Source organism: Pinus tabuliformis, chromosome 5_2, assembly GCF_031772625.1.
Source record: "Pinus tabuliformis cultivar Carrire ecotype Pingquan chromosome 5_2, CPIR1, whole genome shotgun sequence".
Taxonomy (NCBI): Eukaryota; Viridiplantae; Streptophyta; class Pinopsida; order Pinales; family Pinaceae; genus Pinus; species Pinus tabuliformis.
The window spans coordinates 649,207,418-649,233,283 of NC_142306.1; positions in this window are offsets into that span (position 1 = coordinate 649,207,418).

A 25,866-nucleotide genomic window follows, 5' to 3' on the forward strand; every position below is an offset into this window, starting at 1 on the left:
TTTATTCTGGCAGGGTCAATGTAAATTCCATTTTTTGACACAATGAATCCTAAAAGTTTCCCTTCAGTAAGAGCGAAAAAAAGACTTTTTCGGATTTAATGAGATACCATATTTTCTACAATGTTCAAAAATCTATTTTAAGTCTTTTAAATGACTATTTATATTCTTCGACAAAACAGTAATATCATGTTAGATTTTAGGCTTCTGTGGAAGTTTTTTTGTAGTGCTATGATCTGGATTATCCACAGTTTTGTGTTCATTTTGTCGACGTTTCAAACCCCAAAGAGGGTCCATCATCAGGACTAATAGAATATGAATGAAAGCTTATTGAGAGAAGAGTCAAACGACCTGGGAATAAATAAACCTAGATCCCTAATTTTTTTTTTTGTTTAAAGAAGCCGACACTCATATGTATGATTTCTTATTTATTTTATTTTAATTTTATTATTATTTTATTCAAAGATTAATTTATTAGTTTATAATTTAATTTATTAGTTTATAGTTTGATTAATTAATTTAATCTGATTCATAATTTTTATTTATTTATTTATTGTTATTTACCATATTTATTATTTATTATTTATTATTTATTATTTAGCCCTAGTTTTCTAATTAATTAATTAATTAATTAATTTATATTTCATAATCTTTAATTTATTAATTTAAATTAATTAATCAATTAAATAGATAAAAGCAATTGAAAGAATTATAAAATGATTACTTGATTAATTTTAAAATAAAAATTAGAATTATTAAATTAATTAAATCAAAACTTATTAATTTAATTTAATCTAATTAATTTAATTTAATTACATCCATTTTAATTAATTAATTAGATTCTAATAAAAATTTAATATGAAATAATTAGTCAATTAATTAAACTAAAAAAATTATTAATAAAACAAATAAATTAAAGATTATGAAATATAAATTAATTAATTAATTGATTAATTAGAAAACTAGGGCTAAATAATAAATAATAAATATGGTAAATAACAATAAATAAATAAATAAAAATTATGAATCAGATTAAACTAATTAATCAAACTATAAACTAATAAATTAAATTATAAACTAATAAATTAATCTTTGAATAAAATAATAATAAAATTTAAAAAATAAATAAATAAATAAGAAATCATACATATGAGTGTCGGCTTCTTTAAAAAAAAATTAAAAAATTAAAAAAATTAGGGATCTAGGTTTATTTATTCCCAGGTCGTTTGACTCTTCTCTCAATAAGCTTTCATTCATATTCTATTAGTCCTGATGATGGACCCTCTTTGGGGTTTGAAACGTCGACAGAATGAACACAAAACTGTGGATAATCTGGATCATACCACTGCAGTAATATCATCTAGATAAACAACAACTATTTTATTTAATAGACCTTAGAAATCTATGTCCATGGCTCGTTGGAAAGTGGCCCCTGCGTTTATTAAACCAAATAATATTTTTTTGTAGGCAAAGCTCCCAATTTGGTTCTGAAAGTAGTCTTTAGCCTATCATCTGGGTGTACCATAATTTGATTATATCCAAAGAAACCACCAAAGAAAGACATAAGTTCAAAACCAACAACTGATCGTAAAATATGTTCCATAGTGGGTAGAGGGAAATTATCCTTTTGGCTAGCCTTATTAATATTCCTAAAATCTATACAAATGCGGATATCACCATTTTTCTTCCTATCAGGTACCAAGTTGGAAACCCATCTTGAATGCCTAACAGGAAAAATAATTTTAGCTTTAAGGAGTTTATTCAATTCCGTTTTGATTTGATTTTCTAAATTCGAGTGAATTTTCCTTAACTTTTGTTAGACAGGTTTATCATTTGATAACATTGGGATTGTATGTTGAATGATGGAAGTGTCAAATGTTTTCAGATCTTCATAACTCCAAGCAAAGACATCCTTATATTTTTTATAAAAATGAATGAAGGATAATCTTTCTTAAGACGAGAGACCAAGTCCTAAATTGATGCTCTGGGGTTTATTGTATGTCCCAAGATTTATTAATTCAAATCTCAGAGTTGAACTCTGTAGTTTTGAATTAGTAACTCTTTTAAATATGTCTTTTAAATCATAGAGATCTTCAAGTTTTACTACAGATTTGGGTATAGGATTATCATCAATTTTCTGTTTTAATTGATCATCATGTTCATCCTCATTAATAATTTGGTCATCGTATGATTTCTCAGAAGTTAAAAATCTTAAAATGTCTTCATCATCATTAAATACCCGCCAAATGATGATATTATCTAGAATGGATGGCCTAAAGATTAATTCTATAGAAAATCTATCAGGACTGTAATCTTCGGATGGGATCAATTTTGATGCAACGTTAGCAAGAAGGTCGGTGCTAGCATTTTGAATCCCAGCAATAGCAGAAATGTTAAACGCTAAAAAATGTGAAGTGAGAGACTGAACCAATGACTGATAATGCTTCAAGTGCGTAGAGATACAATGCATCATGTTTTTTACTTGTTTTACTACAATTTCTAAATCTCCATAAACTTGCAAGTATTTAACGTCAAGGCTAATTTCTTTATACATACCTTGGATTAATGTCTTATATTCTGCGATATTATTTGTGCATTTGAATTCCAATATGCAAATTAGCATTATCTTCACACCTTCAGGATTAATAAATATGCAACCTGATCCTGCGCAATCGCTTGAATTCAACCCATCAAAATATAATGTCCAGAATAAAGAATTAACTACTGGTTTTTCTATTATATTTACACATCTGGAAAAATTTGTCTGTGAAAAAATTTCGATTTGAGAAGTTACAAAATTAATCAGAAATGGTGACGTTTGTGCTTTAATATTCTCAAAAAATGATTCAGTGGTGTAGTTTCCAAGAATGTTGTTATTGAATACTACTACCTCATTTTCACCTTCAAAATTTGTTACTGAATGTTTCATATGTTTCTCTCGGTTGATTCTGATTTGATTTGGCTTTCCATTAAATGGGAGCCATAGGTGAGACCAATCAGTAGAAAAATAACCATGTAATTTTTCTGACCAATCTCTACTAAGAATTAAACCGTAGAAGTCTGGGATATCAGCAACAAGTATATCAATTATTTGACACACTTCAGGATTCGAAAGATAATCTAATAAGAACTGAATTCATTTCTCCTATGACTTTGACTTTTGTCCTATCGAGTTGCACAATGTGAACTGGAGTTTTCTGGGGTGACATGTTTAATTTCAGACAAACTGAATACGACATGATATTTGAAGAAGCCCCTGAATCTACCAAGCAGTTATGCACATTTTTATTAAATATTTCAAAAGTCAAAAGAAAAGGAGGAGTATGTGAGTTAGACTTGTCACCAATCAAAATAGCATCAGAGGAATCTAATAATGAATGAACAAGAGGTTTACCCATTCCGTTAGAAGCTTTGGATACTATAACAATAGGAAGAGGAGAAGTAGGTACTGCGTTTAATTCTTTCAATAAAAATTTTTGTTGTTGTTTGAGTTTAGTGAGTTAAAAAAGAGAAATGTTTGATTTTATCTTCTTCATATCCTCAACTATATTGTAATCCATAGTATCTGAAACTACTAAAGTTCTGGGTGAAGATGGAGAATTGGATGAAGACGGAATTGCTTGGGGAGAAGTGGAAGTGGGTTTGTTAACATTAGCTTTATCTTTAGCAGTAGAATTTGAAGGTTTTGTTTTTTAGTTGGTTGTATAGGGTCAACTGAACCTTTACTTCTTGTGCTAACATGTAATGGTTCATATTCATTTTCACTATCAGAAATAGGAAGCATAAAATCCCACACTCCATTTAATTCAGCTACTTGTTCATCTTGGGATTCTTCAGCAGAAAATGTTGCTTCCTCCTCATCTTCATCATCAGTTTCTACATTAGAGATCATGTTTGGAGGTTGTGAATTAGGCGGCTGATTTCTTCTGAATGGTCTAAAAGGTTTTTTGGAAGAAGAAGATTCAACTACTTGCTTTTTTATCTCTACCATCTCGTTAGACAAGGTTTTAAGGACTTGTTGTAAGCCTTCAAGATCAAAGGGATCTTTAGGTGCTTTCTTTTTAGCTTCATCCTTGAATGTAACCTTTTTTAGTTTTTTGTCTTCCTGATATTTTTTCTTTTCTAGTGCATTTATTCCCTTCTCTATAGACACAACTTCTTTCATGTTTTCTACCAAGGTAATTTTATTAGCTCTATCTACAAAAATTCCTATGTTAGAAGGAAGAGATGAAATATACCATTCTATTTGTAAATCGACACCAGGTCTAGAAGTAGCTGGGATTTTATTTAACAATTTGTTAAATCTGGAATTGAAATCTTTTATCTTTTCCCTTGAATTCATTTTTAAATTGGAAAGGTCATTGATAAGAGATGCAGTTGAGCGATCATCACCAAATTTAGTCAAAAATTGTTCTTCAAAAATATCCCAACTAGTAATAGAATTGGCTCGTAAAGAAAAGTACCAAGACCCTGCTGATCCTGTAAGAGTGTACAGGAATAATCTAACAACAACATCTTCTTCAACTACCCCATTAACATTGATGGCTAACATATAGTTGTGAAGGTGCTCTTCAACAGGTAATGCATCATCAGGATTGAATTTGGCAAGCCATCTTTCAAGATGTTTTGGTAGAGGATGAAGTGGTGATGGCATTTGAATAGCTCCCGGATTGGACCATGGTCTGGCTACCATTGTAACAGTTTGAGAGGTGCATGTGATGAAAGAAGAACTGGTAGTTGTGATAGTATTGCTTGAGGCAACACTAGTTGTTTGTGTAGAGGAAATGGAAATAGATGAAGTGAATGGTAGAGAGAAAGGAAATGAAAAAGGAAGAAATGGAGATGTTGGTGAATGAGAGAATGAGGTAATCTCACTAGTAGATATTTGGGAATTCAATGTAGCAGTTTCTTTCAGTGGGATTGAAGTGGAAATTCAAATGGCGAGATGATAAGTTTTGCACTTTGGGACTAAGTTAAAACACCAGTTCCTTGAAAAATAGAAGTTATACTTCCTTCATAAAATTCGGATGATTTAGGTTTTTCTGCTGAAATGGAAACGCCTTCCAATTTCTTTATCAAAGTTGTAATTTTTGGTGATTCTGTAGTATAATCCGCAGGGATTACCTCAGGAAGTATTCTAGGAGACTTGGGAGGAGATTGTACAACTTTTGATCTAAAAATAGGATATTTTAGAGGGGAACTCGAAGTTGTAGGAGATTCAGAGGGAGAATGACCCTTGGAATGGCCTTTTGTTTTTTGATTGGATTTACTTGCCATTCATAGTCTACAGACCCTCTTTCTAGTGCCAAAAAGTGTTGAGGTCTCAAAAATCATTGTGTGAACACAGGAGAAAAAACACTCGTCCCGAACCTTCAGGCAGCGCCTTTTCTGTTTAAGTAGTGGCTCTGACTGGATATAATGGGACCAGTTTCCCAATGAGGGTGATTGAATGGATATATAATGCTTATAGTGGAGTGAAATAGATGGATTTGCAGCAATGAATCAAATGGGAAACATATACATTAATCTATTCTATAACCCGGGATTGTTTAACATTCATCTAGATGTGATCTATAATAATTTTCCATAGTGAATGACAATATAGATTGATCAAACACTAATGGAAATGAAAATATTTAAAGATGATTATTATGATTAAATAGTTAATCAGAATAATATGTATAGTTCATATCGCATTTAGAAAAAGGAAAATTGCTTAACAAATATTTTAAAAAACATCAATGGCAGCATGATTAGAAGTGAATACATGTAACACTATTCTTTTTGAAATATCATGTAATAAACAATTTGCAGATATAAATTCACTATTTATTTCATGAGAAAAAAAGAGGCACAAAGATATAAATACCATATGCATGTTTGCTTAGCTCACAAAGGAAATAGCAACAGTTTAATCCTTCTCAGAAAGATAATTCCAGGAGTACAGTAGTGCAAATTCTCGAAGTCCTTTATTGAAAATTCATAAAACCATGTTCCAGACTTTCTATTCAAAAAGGATGAAAGTGCAGTAGTGCAAGCTTTCATAAGCCTTTCTTCATAAAATTCAGGACCTTTATTTCCTACTGTAGTTAAGCTTAAATAGCAAAAACAACTCTAATCTATTATGCAGAGCATTGAGGGCATTAAACAGATCCCTTCAACAATGTTTAAAGAAAACAGTATTTGGTATTGGTTTCTTGTAAAGGATTTGTTGTCATCATCAACTTCATTCATTCCATCGAATTCTTCGTATGCATGTTTGTCTTGTTTGAACTGATTTGCCACTGATCAACATAGTTGTCTCTCTCTATTATGGACCTGAACACGACAAACAAGGATTGATAAGATAAACATGAATGATATGATAAACAAATTTTATTTGAAACAAATCACTTTTGCAGGAAATTAAGAAAACGTAGAGCGCAATAAATTTGACAGAGATTGTGGAGAGGAATGCGGAGTTTTACGGCTTATCACAATCGGCTATCAAAGTTTGGGGCAGATCATAAAACAGTTGCAATCAACATAGAACTAGGGGAAAAACTTTAGAGAAATTGCAATTGTCTTGGAGCGGGAGTATTTCATATCAAATCCAAAAGGGGCCTTTTTTTAAAATTACATCGCAATCGGCGTTCAGAATGGTGGATGGCTTGTTATAAATCGTATCCTTTTAAAATTTGCGATTTCCATGGACGTGAGGTATGTATGAGTTGGATTGTATAATCCCATCGGGTCCAGTCTAATCGCAAATTACAATCGACTGGGGTGAAAGGTTTATTACACGCTGCATCCCTTTAAATTTTGTGATTGCGGGATCCCAAGGTGACATCGGGGATGATGTCGCAGATGACATGGATTTGACGTCATATCGCAATCGACATTAGGGAAAATATCGCAATCGGAAAAGGGAATGGTTCTTGCGATAGCTCCAGACACGAGATTTAAATGAAATGAAGTTGATAATTCCCTCAGGTCTAGGTTTGTCGTATATCGCAATCGACTAAGGGAGGAAGTAGGACACAAGACCTTTAGATCCATGCGATTACGATATAGGCCTCCGGACACGACAGAAATATAAATCGTAGTGAATAATACTCATGGGTTTGGTCTAATCACAATCACAATCAGCTAAGGTAATGGGGTATAGAATTAAGCCTTTGTAACTTCCACAGTGTGGTTTGCGATGCGATGTAGTGACGTGGCCTTATGGGTGCTGACAGTCTTGGATTAATATTTTTGTGCGTCTTTTCTTTGTTAAGAATATTTAGAACTATGACCCATTTCCTTTGTATTTTGTGCTTTGATCTTAACTTTAACTCCTGATTACAGAGGTTGGGTTAATCACATATTGCAATCGACTAGGGCTCAGACTTAAGGCCTTTAGAACCTTTGTGTGGTTGCGATGCGGGGAAGCGAGATGAGTCGGAGATTGATTAAGATTTGAACTTTAGGGGAATAAAACTCCGATTTATTTAAAATAACCCATATTTTTAAAATACAAAGTTTTTAAGCCTAAGTATAGTTTTCTCGAGGGCTATTAACATTTGTTTTTTTTTCTTTGGGATAATTAAGGTTTAATATTTGGGTTTTAATTAAAAAGCCTAAGTATTAAACTTTGATTATAAGGATTTTTTTTTAAATGAAGGGTCTCTATTTTAATATAATAAATTTCATAAGAAATTTATAATATATTAACATGGGGGATGTTGTATAATATAGCATAATCTTACTAGCTTACTAGTCCTTAATGGGTGGAGTGTCCACCCAAAACATCAGACAATGTAAACATCTACACAATTTTCTCCAAAAAAAATTGAAAAAATCCTATACTTTTGATGATCACAATAATAAGGTAACAAAGAAAAAGAATAATTAATCTAAAAAGGGAAGAAAAAAAACCACAAGGGAAAGAAATCACAAGGAAACAAACCTAGGGGCAAGGGTGAGAATCTAACTTTTGTTTATTTTCCAACCATCATCTATGTTAAGATTGTTGGCATGCTTCTCAATCTCAATAGGTCTGTGAACTTTATGAGGTGATAATGATCAAGTTTAATAAGCACACAAGATTCTTCAATATAGATATGTTGCTTAATTTTCTCATAATGTTCATCTAGGGCTGAGGAGCGAGAACGATTATGATTAATATCAACATAATGATCCTGGATTCTAAGCTTAATAGAATGACTAGTCTTGCCTACAATAGGTTTCCCATAAGAGCACATGATTAGGTAAATATCTCTTGTGTTTGAAAGGTCAATGGCATCTTTCATAAAACTTAGGGAGGAATGAATGCTCCAAAGAGGTTTGAAGGTTGTAGAGATGTTTTGTTTTGTTTTTAATTTATTTTTTAAATTAAGTTATCTATATATATATATATATATATATATATATATATATATATATATATATATATATATATATATATATATATATATATAGGCGTAGTCTAACTTATAGACGAAATGGCATTTTTCATGACATTTCTCTGGTTAATTTTAATTAAAATCCGATAGAGATTTTTAAAAACTTGAGTTTAAATTGTTTAAGTTGTATACTTCGAGTGTCCTAGGATTTTTTTCAGGGTGCTAAATCAATTTATGCATTCAAAAATGTATTTTAAACAACAAAAAATCACATTCTTGCTTGAAATTGTATCATTGGATTTCGGTGAATTTCGGTCAAAATCGTTATTTTATTTATAAGTTAGACTACATTATATATATATATATATATATCGCCTTGAGTATGCCCTAAAATTACTTATGCTTGACTAAGAGCTCGTCTTCCTCCAGCACAAGAAAACAGGATAACGACCCAATACCTAAAAGCATATGGCATGAGTGAATGTTTGCCCCCTTACAGACCACTAGTGAGTAATTCTGGGTGGCTTGGGTTTCCTTGAATAACAATGATGAGTCACCCTGCATTTAACAACCAATGCTATATATATATATATATATATATATATATATATATATATATATATATATATATTTTGTTTTGTAGTTTTGAAAATTTAAAATGTTATTTTTATTTTATAAGTTTTTATTTAAATTTTATTTTGCATTTTTTTCAAATTATATTAATATTTTTTAAATTTTAATTTTGGTATTTAATTTTTTAATTTTATTTTTAGAAATTTTTTATTAATTTTTATTTTTAATTTTTAATTTTTAATGTTTTCTTGATTTTTCTTTTTTTATTTTAATGTCTTTTCTCTCTCTCTCTCTTTCTTCTTTTTTTAAATTGAAATTAGTGTTTTCCAATATTTTCTTGTAAAAAAAAAGGCTCTCTCTCTCCATTTTTTTAAAAGTAAAATATTTATAAAAAAATATGTAATGCCACTTCTAGATTCACAATGGACTTTATGTCTTTTTCCTTTCTTTCTTTCTTTCTTTTTTCCGTGATGGTACCAATGGTTAAGGTTGTAATGTCAATTACTTGGTATATCAACTCAAAAAATAAAATAAAAGCTAGACAAATTTAAAAAACACTTGAAAACAAGCATTTAAATAAAAAGGTAAAAAGTAGAAAAGTAGAGAAATTTTAAGTATTGAGTTTTAGGGGTTTTCATTGTCATGATTAGAAAATCTTTGAATTTTAACCCTTAAAAAAAGAGAGGTGATTGTGCATTTCAACCAATCACTTTTCATTTGCATTGCATTTCAAAATGAGTTTTCTTTTCTTTCATAGTCATGATATTTGATCTTTAATGCCATGATTGAAAAATGTTTAAATTTTAACCCCCCTCCCCACCCTCCCCCCAAAAAAAGAGAGGTGATTTTGCATCAGCACTTTTCAAAATCAACATGAAAAACATGTTTTAATGTGATCTCCAAAAAAGTGAGAACTTGGTAAAGTTATAGTTAAGTTGGTAACATTGTTAATACTAGTAGGCAAATACATCAACATATTCAAGACAATAAGGTGTCAACTTCATCGTTGGAAACAAAAGAACCTAGGATTAGCTAGTTTGATATATCTTTAATCTAGACATTTACACAAATATTATTGTCTATCAAAATGGAAGCACTCCCTTTGAAGCAAGAGAGAGTAGTGGGGAGGAAGTCTTCGCATTGCACTTAGAGGATCACATTAAATATGGGTGGGAGAGAGTCGACCTTGGTTAGGATCGTTCATTTGGGAAAAGTTGATCTGAGGTCAAAAATAGGGAAACCATCTACTTGTTACACATAGAATTTGAAAAAGTGGTGTCATCTCTTATCTCTCTAGTTAATTTATTATAGATAAATACTCACTAAAAAGGGATTGTAGATTCAAAGACTTGGCTAAGTTTTGAGAAATGAGTACTAGATTATTTCCTAGCACACCAACTCAATTATATATCATATTATATCTTGTGATTTTCTTGCTCCCCAACCCTTGACCTCACCCTCAAACCAAAAGTTGTTAGTTCCTTTAGCCTCAACTAAAACCTTGAAAATAATCATCTCCTAAAATGCCCTTCATCACAAGACATCATGTTTGTCGTCCCTTGTACATTTTATTATGAAATTCTCTATTGTCATGCAGAGTAATGTCATTTTGTGATATAATTCCTTCTCCTTTGCCCCAAAAGAGGTCATTGAAGTTGTCTTCATTATCTTTCAAATCTCTTTCAGCGTTAACCTCTTACATGTTGAACCTCTAATATATCATTGGATGTTTATTCTGTTTTGTCCATAGAAGCCCTACTTGTGTTTAACATGGGCCAATATCACCCATAATGGTTATCAATAATGAAGTGCATGTATATATATATGGAAGAGAGGGAAAGGGGGAAGGGGATCACAAGGGTGGAGAGTGGCATCCCCTCCCCACATTTAAACAAACAAACATACATTCATGGCCCTTACATGAATTATATGGAGTTATATGCCATCATTAATATGGTGCTTCACGTCACCCTGGGGAAAATACCTTGGTTGGATTCGTTGGAGCTTCAAATGAAATCCCGAGGTATTTCCTCTGGGGTAATTTTAGCCTTGAATCTGATGGTTTTTTAGTTAATTTTTTATATTATAAATATTTTTTAATATTTATTTTTATTTGTTTTATTTTAATATTTTATATATTTTCAATATAATTAATTCCAATTATAATAAGTAATTACAAGTAATTAAATTAAATTAATAATGAAATAAATTAACTTAATTAAATAAGAAATAATTAATTCAATAAACTAAAGTTAAAGAAATTAACTAGATTCATTATATTTACATATAAAATAAATTTTAATTTATACAATTTATAAAACATTATAAAATACATATTTACATATTTTAATCCCTACGCGGTAAAATTGACCAAATTTTGACCAATGATATCTTTCAAACTGTGCGACGTAATCAAGCAAAATTTGAACCATTGGAAAGTTGACAACAAAGCGAAATATATGCAGGCATAAAAAATGAAAACTAAGAAAAGTGATAATCACCCGAAATAAAGTAAATTAAAGCATTCTAAGAACGACATTAGCCAAAATTGATATGGAGGGCCCCATAATTTCAAAGAAATTAAGGTAGGATTTTAAGCCTCAACAATTGGCAACACACCAAGATAAAGCAGTTATTCTGGTTTGGATTACTAGGTCTAAATTTATCAAAGATGAAAATAAAAGCTTCCAAAATATTCTCGCATATTACATCATTTACAAAGGTCCAACATAAGATGAATCAAAGATAAGCTCTTAAGAATGAAAGTATTTGGATGCCCCTTTCTAAAACAATGAATCCAAATATAGGAAGCAATTATTATTTTATCCTTTCTTTATTACTGGAAAGCAAACATAGCTAGGAGGTTTACTAAATGCAATGTGGAAAAGAGAAATAAATAAAACTATTCTAACTTAGCACATATGAAATAGTTCATAATACCAAGTGCAAGGATTTAGAAATAATGGGGATTTAACATGTGTTTTATGATAAATATCGAGCTTCTGAAGTAGTTCTAACAACTAATATTATTAATGTAGGACATGCTTTGTTAAGAGATTAAAATGGTAAAAGACGAGCCATTAAAATATGGAATTAGTTCACACAATTTTAATGACAATTAAATTGATTTATGATAACAAATTTATGAGTAAATAGTTACTTATAAATCTGTTTAAATGCAAGAGAAAATCAAAATATTAATGGCTAATCTATGTAATTATTAGATTAGATAACTCATCAAATAAACATAAATTCACATATTTAACAATAATTCTAAAACATGGAATCATTGGCACAAATATGTCAAGAAATAATAAGATTATATTGCCAAATAATAATATTTGAAATACAATCATAAAACTATGTTTCTCGTGCTCTGTCTTTACAATGAATTTCTCCAACATTCCTCCCAAGACGACCAACTCTGCTAATAGAGAATGGAACTGCAATAGTGTAGGATCTACTTCTAGAACAAAGATTTAATCTCAGAAGAAAAACCCCAATTCCTACTAAATATACAAGAAAATCCTCTTTACAGTAGTGTAAAGAGTACCTTACTTGCAGAAAAAAGGAACCCCTTCATCTTCCTCGAAGCTCTCATTATAATTTACAAATCAAAACTCCTAAAAAGGATGTCTATTATAAGACAATTTTGATCCTTGATTTTTAGAGTTGTAAATCTCTTTTGTTAATTTTCTCCTCCAATCCTATTGCTCTGAAGCTCCATTCCTTCATTCCTTGGAACCAACTCTGCAAAAATAACAAAAATTGAAATTAAAACCAATTAAAAATCAAAAGAAAACTCAAATTTCTAAATTTTCCGACAACAAACAAATGGATTAAAATTCAATTGAATAAATTAATAAAAACAAAATTATGCTTTCCCCTGATTTCCTGTGGAGATATGATTAGCAATTGAACAATACGGGAATGAATTAGTGACAACAAATCTTCCTCATCAAAGATTTCTTTTCCAAAACAAACTCAGAAAACCAATTTTGATTGCAAATTTGTAGCCTTGACTTATGCTAAATTTTTGAGGTAGTAAATGACTATATTAGTCACATAACCACTTCCAGATTCTTCTCCATTGAGTTAGCTTTCCTATGAGCCTTCATTAGCCTGATTTAGATATCACCTTCTAAAGTTGAATGATCAACATTGGTTGCAGTCTATTCAATTATAAAAATTCTTGACGGTTTAATTTTTGTTTTAAATAAATTAAAATATTTTAAAAACAAAATAAAATATAAGATTAATATTTAAGCTGGGACAATGTTGGTTCTCCATAACATTAATGATATTTTAGTGAGTGGAGGGAGGGCTTACCTAAGTGGAGAGTGGTCCCTCCACTTCTATATATATATATATTGTCTGTGTGTTCCCCTTTATATATAACTCAACACTCCATGCTAATGCAATGCAATTCAATGTTCGTGTCACATACTTTGTACTCCATGCCATGTCGCCCTAGGAGTTTGCTTCCTCAAAGGTTCTTGAATGAGGCACATTATGAAATGGTCAAGGAAGACATCCTAGGTTGAAAAGTCGTTCTTGAATGAGGCACATTATGAAATGGTCAAGGAAGACATCCTAGGTTGAAAAGTCAAAAGGGATAGGGTTTGTAGATTTTAATCATTTATTTTAATAAAATATCCCTCATGTACGTAGGTTTTATTAATGTTTTAGTTTTAATATATTAAGAATATTTTTAAAAATAAAATAAAATAAATAAAAAACAAAAAGATATAATTAAAAATTAAAAATTAAATGCCCCTCATGGGTGGACAACAAGGAAAATGGGGGTAGATAGGATATTTAATGCCAACTCCTAGAATGATGACATGTGGTGAGCGAGCAGGACATCGGGTTTCGCACCAGAATATTCTTGAGGTTATGTAAAGTATATTGCCCAGAACAATGACTATATGGTATGCCTTGTGCATAGGGGAGATGAATGTTGGGAATGTTGGTGGTGTCAACGGCATGGGATTATCAAAATGTAAACCTAGGGCACCCTCTAAACTCTACCTTAGGCGGAGAACCCATCTGGTGACACCCTGGTCGATTCATGGAAACTTGGAATATAGTGTTGTAGTCTGCCCATTAACATGGGACCCTAGTCCATACATTAGACTTAGTAGGGAGTAAGTGTCGCATCAGTTGGTCCCCTGGAGGACAAGTGTGGAGAATCAAGGATTAGAGGTGAAGTGTCATGTTTCTCTGACTGTTTCCATAGAAAATTGGGTCTATCTGCAAGTAATTGCCTCTCCTTGGGTGCTCTTCAGTTCTAAATTTTGGTCACCTTCTTTCTTCAAGGGTGGTGGGAATAGTATCAGGCATCGCCTTGTGATCATATCTGATGGAGGGAGCTTATGGTTTTTAAATCTCTTTCTTTGTTGGGTTGATGTTTTTAGTTGGGCTCTTTGTTTTTTTGTTGCCGTAGTCATTGTTTTACTCGTAGCTGCAAGTTTGTTTTTCCTCCTTATTGTTTGATATTTTGTGGGTGGTGGGGAAGGGAGTCTGTGTGTGGAAGGGTTCTTGGTGTCATTGGGTTGCCTTCTCTATGACTCTATTTGTATACTGTCACAATGGCCTATTAAATTGGGTGACAAAATCCTTTCCTGTAGTGGGGCTCTAAATTCAACTCTTGTAGGTGTTTGGAAGGTTCTTTTTGTCACAAATCTCTTCTTCATAGGTCTCCAATGTCATGTATTATGGATGCAATTCTCTTCATAGCCTAGTTGGGGGGGTTTGATCGGGTTGCAAGAGTTGGCCAGGTTGGTGGTCTATCATAGTTTCTCAAGGGAACAAGGGAGCCTGCGAGTCGATATGTTGCGGCAGCGTGGAAGGTCACGTCAGGGGAGAGGCCCTGAAGGATAGGGAATACACAAGGATCAACTATCGATTGCATCCCCTAGGCTTGTGGATACCCTGCCTCCATTCGACTTCCTGGAAGCACATCTTCGAGCAATCTAAGCAGTAATGGACCAACAAGCTCAACATTGACATGGTGATAGAAATGAGGTAATTTCTTTCCTCAATGACTTGCAACACAACCAACGGCATATCATGGGCAACCAGGACTCCCTTAGAATAAGCCAGAAGAGACTCCACGACAGACTGGACAACCTCGAGGGACATGGCACATATTGAAGCACGTGTACATGAGATCGTCCACCGATAAGGTGAGGGTGAAAATGTAGCTCCGACTCCAATTAACAATCAGTAAGGATGAAAAGAACAGGTCATTTTTTGTTCTCTGCGTAGTTTTCAACTTCTTGGGCCAGTGATATGTGGTCATCGAGTTTTTTTTTGCTACTATCTCATACTCTTTTCCTGTATTTACTAGCCAACAAATCTGGTCAGATTGAGGCTTCAATTTTTTTGGAAAAGCGTCAGCCATGATGCAGATGCAGATGCTTTCTAAAGTAATGAAAATTGTTGATTTCAAAAAATTAAAAATTAAAAGAAGGGTGTTTCGTGTAGGTATGGTGATTAATGGTTATAAATAATGAAGTGAACGTACATATGTAAGGAGGAGAGGAAAAGGGGAGGGGGACCATGAGGGTGGAGAGTGGGGCCCCCTCCCCACTTACCATTTAAACCAACATACATACATTTGTGCCCCTTATATGAATTATATGAAGTTATATGCTCTCATTAATATGGTGCTCCACGTCACCCTAAGGGAAATACCGCTAGATTCGTTGGGGCTCCAAATAAAATCCTCGGGGTATTTCCTCCAGGGTCATCTCAGCCTTGAATTTGGTGGTTTTTTTAATAATTAATTTTTTATCATAAATATTTGTTTTATTTTAATATTTTATATATTTACAATATAACTAATTACAGTTATACTAAATAATTACAATTAATTAAATTAAAAATTAACTGTATAAATTTAATTAAATAAGAAATAATTAACTTCATAAACTAAAGTTAAATAAATTAACTAAATTAATTATATTTACATATAAATTAAAATTTAATGTACACAATTTATAAAACATTATAAAATATTCCCAAAAGCGAGTGGTATTGGTGGTCAGTTGCCTGTCAAGCATTAATAATTCCATGCAACCATTCAACATCTGGTGGTCTACCACTATTATTTTCTCAGGTTGGCATGCTCCTCCATCGATATTGTTGTACCATGGCTTATTGAGTTTAATCAAAGACGTGATCTCCTCATACCACGCTCATCCTCTACATTTACTTCACACTACTCTCAGCCTATTCAACTTCCATCTACTCAGTATTAATACTATGGCCCCTTATCATTCCTTCAATGAAGCTCGTCACTCTGGCCCAAATCTCGTTGATCACTCTCCCTACAATCCAGGCCCCCCCTTCCTCCCTCTTCGTCCCACCACCATGGTCAGAGAGAGAGGGTGTGCCAGGCGAGGCAGTGGAAGTCGTGGTCATGGAAAACCTCCTCAGGATGTCATATGTGAATATATCTCTTTGTTCTATGACCCAAAAATTCCTCTAGACATTCAACTCAATGTTTCCTCCTTAGAAGCAGAAGAAAGAAAGTATTTGGGAGATGGGAAATGGGCCCTGTGTAACCTCCTGGCCAGGCATGTGTGGAAACAACAACGATCAAGGGATGATGTTGAATCCAAATTCATTGAAGCCAATGCTTTGATAAGCCCATTTTTCCATACCCTTAGACAATTAACCCACCTCTTTGGAGTTTCGTTCCTTCCCATCCTACTTGCCACCTCCTCCTCCAGTCACCTTGATGACAATGACTCCATCTCACTGGACGCACCCTCCTCCTCGATCGACATTGACAATATCTTGCTGCAGACTCTTGCAATTACTTCTCCTCAAGTTGGGTATTCCTATGGGCACCCCACTACTGAAGAATGTCAAGACTCTGCAATGGTTTGAGAACCTATTAACACTGGGAAAGCTTCGCAACAAGAGGGAATGAAGGCATCAATGTCTCAAGAATAGAGCTCCTATAGGTGCCCTATGGTTGAAGAAGAATTGGAGGACATATTTTTTTGTGAGCTAGCCAGTAGCGTGAATGCTACCTCTGATTTCTCCAATGGAAAGCAACACATATAGCCTATTTTTATTGTCTTACAATTACAATCTTTAGGCCTTTGGCAATAGTCATTCTAGCATTTTGGTTCACTAAGTTATTGGCAAGATTTGTAGGCTCAAACATGGCATTAATCTTTAAACTTTGAACATGACCCAATATTTTTAGGTTTTTAGTCTCACCATGGAACCACCTAGTTCCCCGTGAAGGGAAGTTGGTCCCATGAAGACCATCCTTGCCTTCGATGCGACATTGTAAATATTGTCCTCCATTTTTGTTAATATAAAGATCAGAACTAGCGTACAATTTTTTTTATATAAAATACATATTTACATATTTTAATACCTAGGCAACAAAATTGACCAAACTTTGGCCAATGATATCTTTCAAACGGTACAATGTAATCAAGCAAAATTTGAATGTTTAGAAAACTGGTAGAAAACGAAAGCAATGAAGGCATCAAAATCTAAAACTAAGAAAAGTGAAAATCATCCAAAATAAAATAAATTAAAGCATTCTAGGAGTGACATTAGCCAAAATTTAAATAGAGGTCTCTATAATTTCAAATAAATTAAAGGGGGTTGTTGAGGCCTCAACAATTGGTGAAATAAAAGAATGAAGCAACTATTTCTGGTTTGGATTAATAGGGCTAAATTTATAAAAGATCGAAATAAAAGGTTCAAAAATATTCTCACATATCATACCATTTCAAAAGGTCCCACATAAGATGAATCAAAGATAAGTTCTTAAGAATGAAAATACTTGGATGCCCCGTTCTAAAACAATGAATCAAAATATAGGGAGCGATTATTATTTTTATATTTTTTTAATACTAGATAACAAAGATAGCTGGGAGGTGTTTTAACATTAGCACGCTTCTATTGAGAATAAAATTACCTCTTTTTCCCAACAGTGCTTCGCTGCTCACGAGCATCCATATCCCCAATGAAGGTGTCTCGGTAACATACAAGCATGGCCCAGTTTCCAGCGAGTGTCCATAGCCCCGACAATTTTAATTGTACTTCCCACACATATGTGCTTTTAACTCTCTTATGTGCCACCCTTTTTATTAGCATATTTATAGATTTTGTTTTACCAATTGGGTGAAGAGAGTGGGGTGGTACAAGAGGTTTTCTACTTAAAGAAACAGATGTGATACTATTTAATTTTGAACCCACTAGTATTCTCTCCATCTACCAAGGTAGAGGATTTAATTATGGAGGGGCGTGGGAGGGATTCAAAGCAAAGGTTGGAGACAATTTTTTCCTTCCTATAGATGAACTATAGTACTTGATTATGACCTTAATGTTCCCCATAGTTAATAATGGATGTACGAGAAAGTGTAAACTTGGTACATATGACCTTTAGATAAATGAAATCCTATTGAAATAGGATTACCCATGTACACCAATTGGTGTTGCGTAGGAAAAAATTCCCCCCATATAGATTTCAGAAATATCACAAAATGCAATCCAAATAAAAAAATGAAATCAAAACATTATAAAGAATGCAAATGAAGAAAGAAAATGCAAACCCAAAATAAAAGGTAAATGAATATGCTATGATTAAAATAAAACTCGAAACAAGACAACATATGAGAATATGTCTCAACCAAAGAACGAATACAAGACAAGTATGTTTTTTTTACTTAAGTTGAGATCTTGATAAGTTATGTCTTGCAAAGTTGTAACTAATTAGGCTTTTATTGAAAATTGAATCCTAGAACTGGGGAGCAGTTATGAATAAAAGATGAAGTGGCATTAAGATTTTCTTGTCTTGGAAATATCTTACTTTAAAAGCTTGGCCTTAATAATTTTTTATTAAAGATGAGCCTTACAAAAAAAAACAACAAAATAAAGGTGCAGAGACTCCCTGATGTAACTTGTGTTGGGCTCCAATATTGTATTCTAGAATCTTCAACACTTAATTGTCAACCAAGGCTTCATAAATTTTGAGACGTAGCACAGGAAATGCCAAAATTAATTCTGTCAAACTTCATAAAAGAAACCTATCCCACAAAACCATCAAACTCTCCAACTTTTGTTAAAGAAAGAAATGAAAACTCTAATTCAACATTCTTATACCATCTTTCATGGAAACACCAAGATCTTTCTAGTTGTTGACCTCTTTACTTATGAGTGTTCTAATGAACTGGGATCCTGTTTTAAAATACCTTTTAACTAAACTCAGGCTTCAAAAAATGCAAACAAACACCCATTCAAACCAAATGATATATTATATGATTCTTGTACTGAGTAAATTACTCTGCCCTATTCCTGTATTAACACACCTTAACACTATGGGCTACTTATCAATCCCTATTCATTGTGTGATGAGAATTTTTCTACCCTAATGTGCTCAAAATCATTCACAAATCATGAAATCAAACAAATCCTTGCTCAATCTCAAACCAAGCAAAATAATCGCTCAAACCCTTTAAATGAATGATGACATAAACTAACTAGTTCAAATAATCAATTGATTCTTATGTTATGGAGGTAACTACTATAAACTTTGAAACTTTACACAATTGTATTCAAAATCTCAGAGAAGACTTGTTCTTGCTTAAGTGCAGATAGAATAAATTAATGACAGAAGCGCACTTATCCTTTCTACTATGTATTCAGAACAAGGAAAAGGAATCACCAGAACCACATCTCAGTGTTTAATATATTTTGAGATGAACAATATTAATTTTTTTTAAATAAAAAAGGGAAAGGTCACACAATCATTAAATGTATCAAACAATAGAGTAACAGATAGGGGACTTTGTTCCTGCACTTAAGGATGTTATGTGAATAATCCCTTGAACTTCAGATTTTCAAGATTAAAATTATTTCAAAGAATATACATTTTTAAGTAAGACCAGAGTATCAGAGCATAGGTCTCAACGTCTCTTTTTGGCTTCCTTCCTACCCTTGTAACTCCTTCTATGCCTCTGTCTTGCCTATATTCTACAGATTGACACCTCTGGTTTGTCGTTCAAATCTCTCTGCTTTCCCCTTTCTCTCTTCTTTCTGTGCCATTTTGTTATTCTCACTATTTTTGCGTGTATTTCAGTGCAACATCTTGTGCCGCTAGCACAACAACATAAGGAGAAGATCCATCTTTGTATATGAAAGTGGTGAGATGGTACGTTGAAGCCAGAGCAGTGAGTTGGTGCATCTATCGGGAGCGTTGTCACTGTGACTGTGCTACGAATGGTATGTACATTGTTGGTATTGACTTAGTATCCCTACAAACCACCATACATTGAATATTGTGACTGTGTTAAATTTTTTTTTTAAACCCCGAGTTTTTTACCACCGGTGTCACTTCCCCTCGATTGAGATCGTGGTATGTTTTGGTGGTACACCTCCCTGCCGACAGTTGTAATACCACAAACTCCTCCTCCTCCTTCACCATACCAGTTATACTATGCTTGTCCCAGGTTGGTCATATTACTTGGAGCAAGAGATATTAACAAGTGTTCTCCATACATCATTGCTTTGTCCTAGTTCCCATCGTGGCCCTGTTATGTAATATTTTGTTGTAGCATCGAACTAAAAATACCAAACTCATATAACTCCATGCAGGACCGAACTACATGCATTCAATTTAATATAACTTCTCCATCACTACATAAACGTTGAATGTTGTCATATGGTTAACGCCTCCTCCCCATACCACAGTTGGTTAAAGTCGCCTCCTATACCACTACTACTCCAATACCATCGCCTCTCCTATAATTGTTATGTCTTGCATACCACCTATTGTAGCACATTGGTCCATATATAACACGACTCCCATATCATTTCTTAACAATAGTTCTCCATACCACTGGTCCCCCTCTAACATACGAACCCACTTACCACTATTCGATATTGTCCCTATCCCCAAATAATACCTCCCCCAATTAATACCTTTGTTGTATATATATATATATATATATCAAAATTGTATTTTTTACAAAATATCCACCAGAAGTGCATTTTTTTTACACAGTACACATATTTTAAAATGCATTCATTGATATCTATTGTTGGAGTAGTTCTCTTTGGAAAAGAGAACTATCTTGAATGGTCAAGGAAGATAAAACACACTCTCATTTTCAATGAGTTGTGGAAAGGAGTTTGTGTAGGAGAAGGAGATAATGAACCTACAAAGCCCACCTCAGATAAGGAGATTTCCATTTGGGAAAACAAGAAAAGCAAGGCATATGCCTTGATTGAAGCATCAGTAAATGAAGAAGTGAGTCACCATATTTCACCATTTTCAAATGCTTTTGAAGCCTTACAGAAGTTGAATAAATTGTATGACTCACACTATGAACTTTAAGTTGTCCAATTGATGATTAAATTGTTCAGTCTTGAATTGAAAAATGATGACCCTCTTGCTTTAGTATCAGAAGTAAGATCCATTGTGCATGATATAAAAACCAATGGTGTTGAAATATACATTCCTCTCATAGTTTATGTCAAGGCACTATATCCCACTTATTCAAATTATCTTGAATCATTGCAAGCAAGTGGAAACCTCAAGGAGATTGCCTTTGACTCCCTTGAGAAGAAGTTTGTTGTGAGAAAGAGAAGGATTTTCAGAAGAGGACGACTCCTCAATCTTATAAAGAAGTTGTGTGACTTACACTTAGAGAGAAGAATCATGCACAAGATTCTTCTTGAGGAAGAGGTGGCCGAAGAGGAAGAGGAAGAAGACAATTTAGAGGTAGGGGGGGAGACAGTTCCAAGGAGAAAAGTCTGATCTTCATTTCATACGATGCAATAGAGATGGACATGATGCATCCACATGTAAGTTGCGCTGGGACCAAATTGAGCAGGAAATAAATGAAGGCAAAGATAAAACCAATGACAAAGGGAAAGGTAAAGCACATGAATCTTCTCACTATGTTGTGGCACATTGCAATATTGGAGTAACTGAAGATTTATTTAATGCTTCACTTGATTCTTGGAAAAATGATTGGTTGATTGATTCAAGGGAAACTTTCCACATGACTTTTAGAAGAGATTTTTTTGAAGAATTTAATGACAATGTTGATGGAGAAATATACTTGGTAGACAAGTCAAAACTCAAGCCATCAAGGCTTGGTACCATCAAGCTCAAACTGTCTGGTCTTCCAGAATTTCTTTTGCATGATGTTTTATATCTCCCAAAGATTAAGAGAAACTTATTTTCTTTGGTCCACATCTACCAACAAGGACACTCCATTCATATGTTTCATGGCAAGGTTGATGTTATAAAAGCATCATATCACTCACTTGTCATGACAGGGATAGAAGAAGAAAGACTTCTGAAGTTGCAAGGTACCTCTGCTTGTGCACAAAACTTTTCATATAGTTCTCATTATGATGAAGGTACATTTCCTTCAGGTATTTTATGGCATGCTATATTTGGACACTTGCATTATGACAACCTTCGTTTGTTGAAAAAAAGTGGTGTTAGTGGCTTGCCTACAATTCCTAGGAAACTTAAGCAATGTGATGCTTGTATCTTAGGAAAGCACAACACACAATCTTTTCATGATTCACATTCTAGAGCACATAGAAAACATAAACTTATTCATTCAAATTTATGTGGCCCAATGCATGTTCCTTCTACAAATGGAAATAAATATATGATGACATTTATTTATGACTACACCAAAATGTGTTTGGTTATTTATTGAAGAACAAATTTGATTCTTTTCAAACATTCAAGAAATTTCATGCATGGATTGAAAATGATGCACAATCTCATATTGGCTCTATTCTCACTGATAATGGAAGAGAATACACTTCAAATGAATTTGAAAACTATCTTCACTGGCATGGGATCAAACATAAAACAATTGTGCCTTATAATCCCCAATAGAACGGAGTAGCTGAAAGAATGAATAGGACAATCTTAAATATGGTACCATAATGGTTTTCAAGTATGTAAAATTGATGTTTTGGGCTGATGTAGTTCTATGTGCTATGTATATAAATAATAGGTGTCCATCTAATTATATTAGAAACAAGACTCCTTAATAAATGTGGTATGGCCACATTCCTTCGGTAAAGCATCTCGTGGCCTTTGGTTCCACCTGTTATGCCTTAATCTCCAAGGAAAAAAGAAACAAACTCGGTGCAAGGAGTAATAAGTGTATCTTCTTGGGGTACTCAAATACCTCTAAAGCATGTCATCCCTATGATGAAGTTAATAAGAAGTTTGTAGTGTCTAGAGATGTGATCTTTCTTGAATCTTCCAGGGCTGACAATGTTGTTGAGCGGCAACTTGATTGTTTGGATAGATTCAGATATGCTAAGTCTTTTCAAGAATTTGATAATGAGATTCCACATCTTGAAGGGGGGATTGCTACACTGGATCAATCTATGGAATCTTCTTTTGAAGCACTTTCTCCCCCACATGAATCTCCAACCACTGATCCAGATGACACTTTGAGTGATGTGATTGCCAGAATTTAGAGACTAAGTCTTGATTCAACCCCAACTCAGTCAACTGAGCATCCTGGGCCATCTCAGAAAGGTCCTCCAAAATGGTTGAAAAAAGACACTTGAAAGTGTTCATCCTAATGAGGTTGGAAAGACAGGAATAAGAAGTTCAACCAAGCATAATGGAGGTGATGTAGACAATTTTGATACACCTGTTGATATGGATGTTTCTTATGATTGTTAATTTAATTTGTCTTTAGATTTTGAACCAAATTTCTTCAAAGAATTCGCTTCTCATGATGAATGGAAAGAAGTGATGCAAAAATAGTATGATGCCTCAATAAATAATGGAACTTGGATGTTGGTTGATCCTCCACTGGGAACCAAACCAATAGGCTGCAAGCGGGTCTACAATAACAAGTATAAATTTGATGGCTCACTTGACAAGCACAAAGCTAGGCTCGTGGCAAAAGGTTTTTCACAGAAGGAAGGGGTCATCTATGAGGAGACTTTTGCCCCCACAGCCAAATGGGCTACCATCTGTACACTCTTTTCCTTGGCAGCGCAGAATAGTTGGAAATCCCATCAAATGGATGTAAAAACTACTTTCTTGAATGGAGATCTTAAAGAGAATGTTTTTATGTCCCGGCCAGAAGTATTTGTTGTGAAGGGTCCAAAACATAAAGTATGCAATCTTGTAAAATCCTTGTATGGCCTCAAGCAAGTATCGCGAACCTAGTATGAGAAGTTAACTAGGCATCTTCTCAATCTCAACTTCAAACATTATGATTTTGATGATGCAACTTTGTTTATCTAGAAAACTAGAAAAACAGTTGCATATCTTGTGTTGTATATAGATGATCTTTTGATGATAGGGAACAATGGGATCTATATTACATCCATAAATAAGGAATTGAGGAAAGGTTTTGAAATGAAAAACTTGGGGTATGTTTGCTACTATCTTGGTATTGAAGTAACTCAACATCCGAAGTTTATATTCCTCTCTCAGAAGAAGTACATTGGAGATATGTTGAACAAGTTTGGCATGGATGAGTGCAATACTTTGACTAGTCCAATGGAACAGAACTTAAAGTTCACCTCCACTGAAGGAAAATAATTTGAGGATGCAACAAAGTATAGAAAACTTGTAGGAAGTCTCAACTACCACACTACTACCAGACCATACATTTCATTTATTGTTGGAATCCTCTCCAGGTTGATGCAAAAGCATTGTGAGGGACATTGGTTCACTGTGAAAATAGTTCTAAAGTACTTGAAGGGAACTCAAGACTTTGGACTTAAGTATACACAAGTGGGTGACTTCAGCTTGATTCGATACTCTGATTCAGACTTAGATAGAGATAAAGAAACTGGGGTATCTACTTTAGGTTACGCTATGAATCTTAGATCAAGAGCTATCTCCTAGAGGTCACACAAACAACCAGCTCTAGCAGATTCCACAACTGAGGCAGAATATGTGGCAGCAGCTGAAGCAACAAAGGAAATTGTTTTTCTCAGGAAAATTCTGGAAGATTTGTAGGAGAAACAAGTGCATTCAAATCCTCTCATGATTGACAACACTTCTACAATAAAGTTGGACAAAAACCCAAAGTTCCATGATCACATCAATACAAAATACCATATGATTCGACATCATGTTGAGGCCAAGATAATCCATCTGCGCCATTGTTCCACAAATGAGAAAATTGCAGACATCTTCATCAAAGCGCTTGGAAGAGAAAATTTGGACTATTTAGAACTATGCTTGGAATCACCAACATTCCTTCATATTAAGGGGGGAATGTTGACATCTAATCATTGGGATTAGGTGAATCCATGTAAAATAGTGTAAATGGAAAATAAGGAGAATTAGAATATGAAGAGACATTGGGAGATGAAGCTCAGGAGGCTCTCCCTCCATGTATATATCTATGATCAGCCTTAATGCAAAAACATAATTCATTTAAGGAGTTACCTCTTGGCCTGACGGGAACAAAATAGAACTAATTAACAAAACTCAACCAATAATGGATCTTTAAAAAAACTCTTGATATGCTTCAATCTGAATTCTTCTCACACTGCCTTTACATAGAACGAGGTCAAAACTGCCACTGCTATGCTTGAGATCAGTAGAAGGCACGCATATCCTCCTTGATTTCCATGAAACCCTTTGAAAACTAGCTTCGAAGACTTTGTTTAACATATCTCTTTGACTAGTGTAGGAATGAACTAAACTTGGTGCGGAAACTAGTGCAGGAATCCTGGGACCACCTGTTTTCATGTACCAGTTACTCCTTCTGATAAATGAAAAGTAAATAATAAAATTCCTCAAGATAACAGAAAATGTGGGTTTAGTCATAATGATATTCATCTATGGATTTACTTTAGAAATAAGCAATTTTATCCCTAATATCATGAACACATCAATAGAAAATAGAAATGCATGCATAAAGGTCTCTTTTTG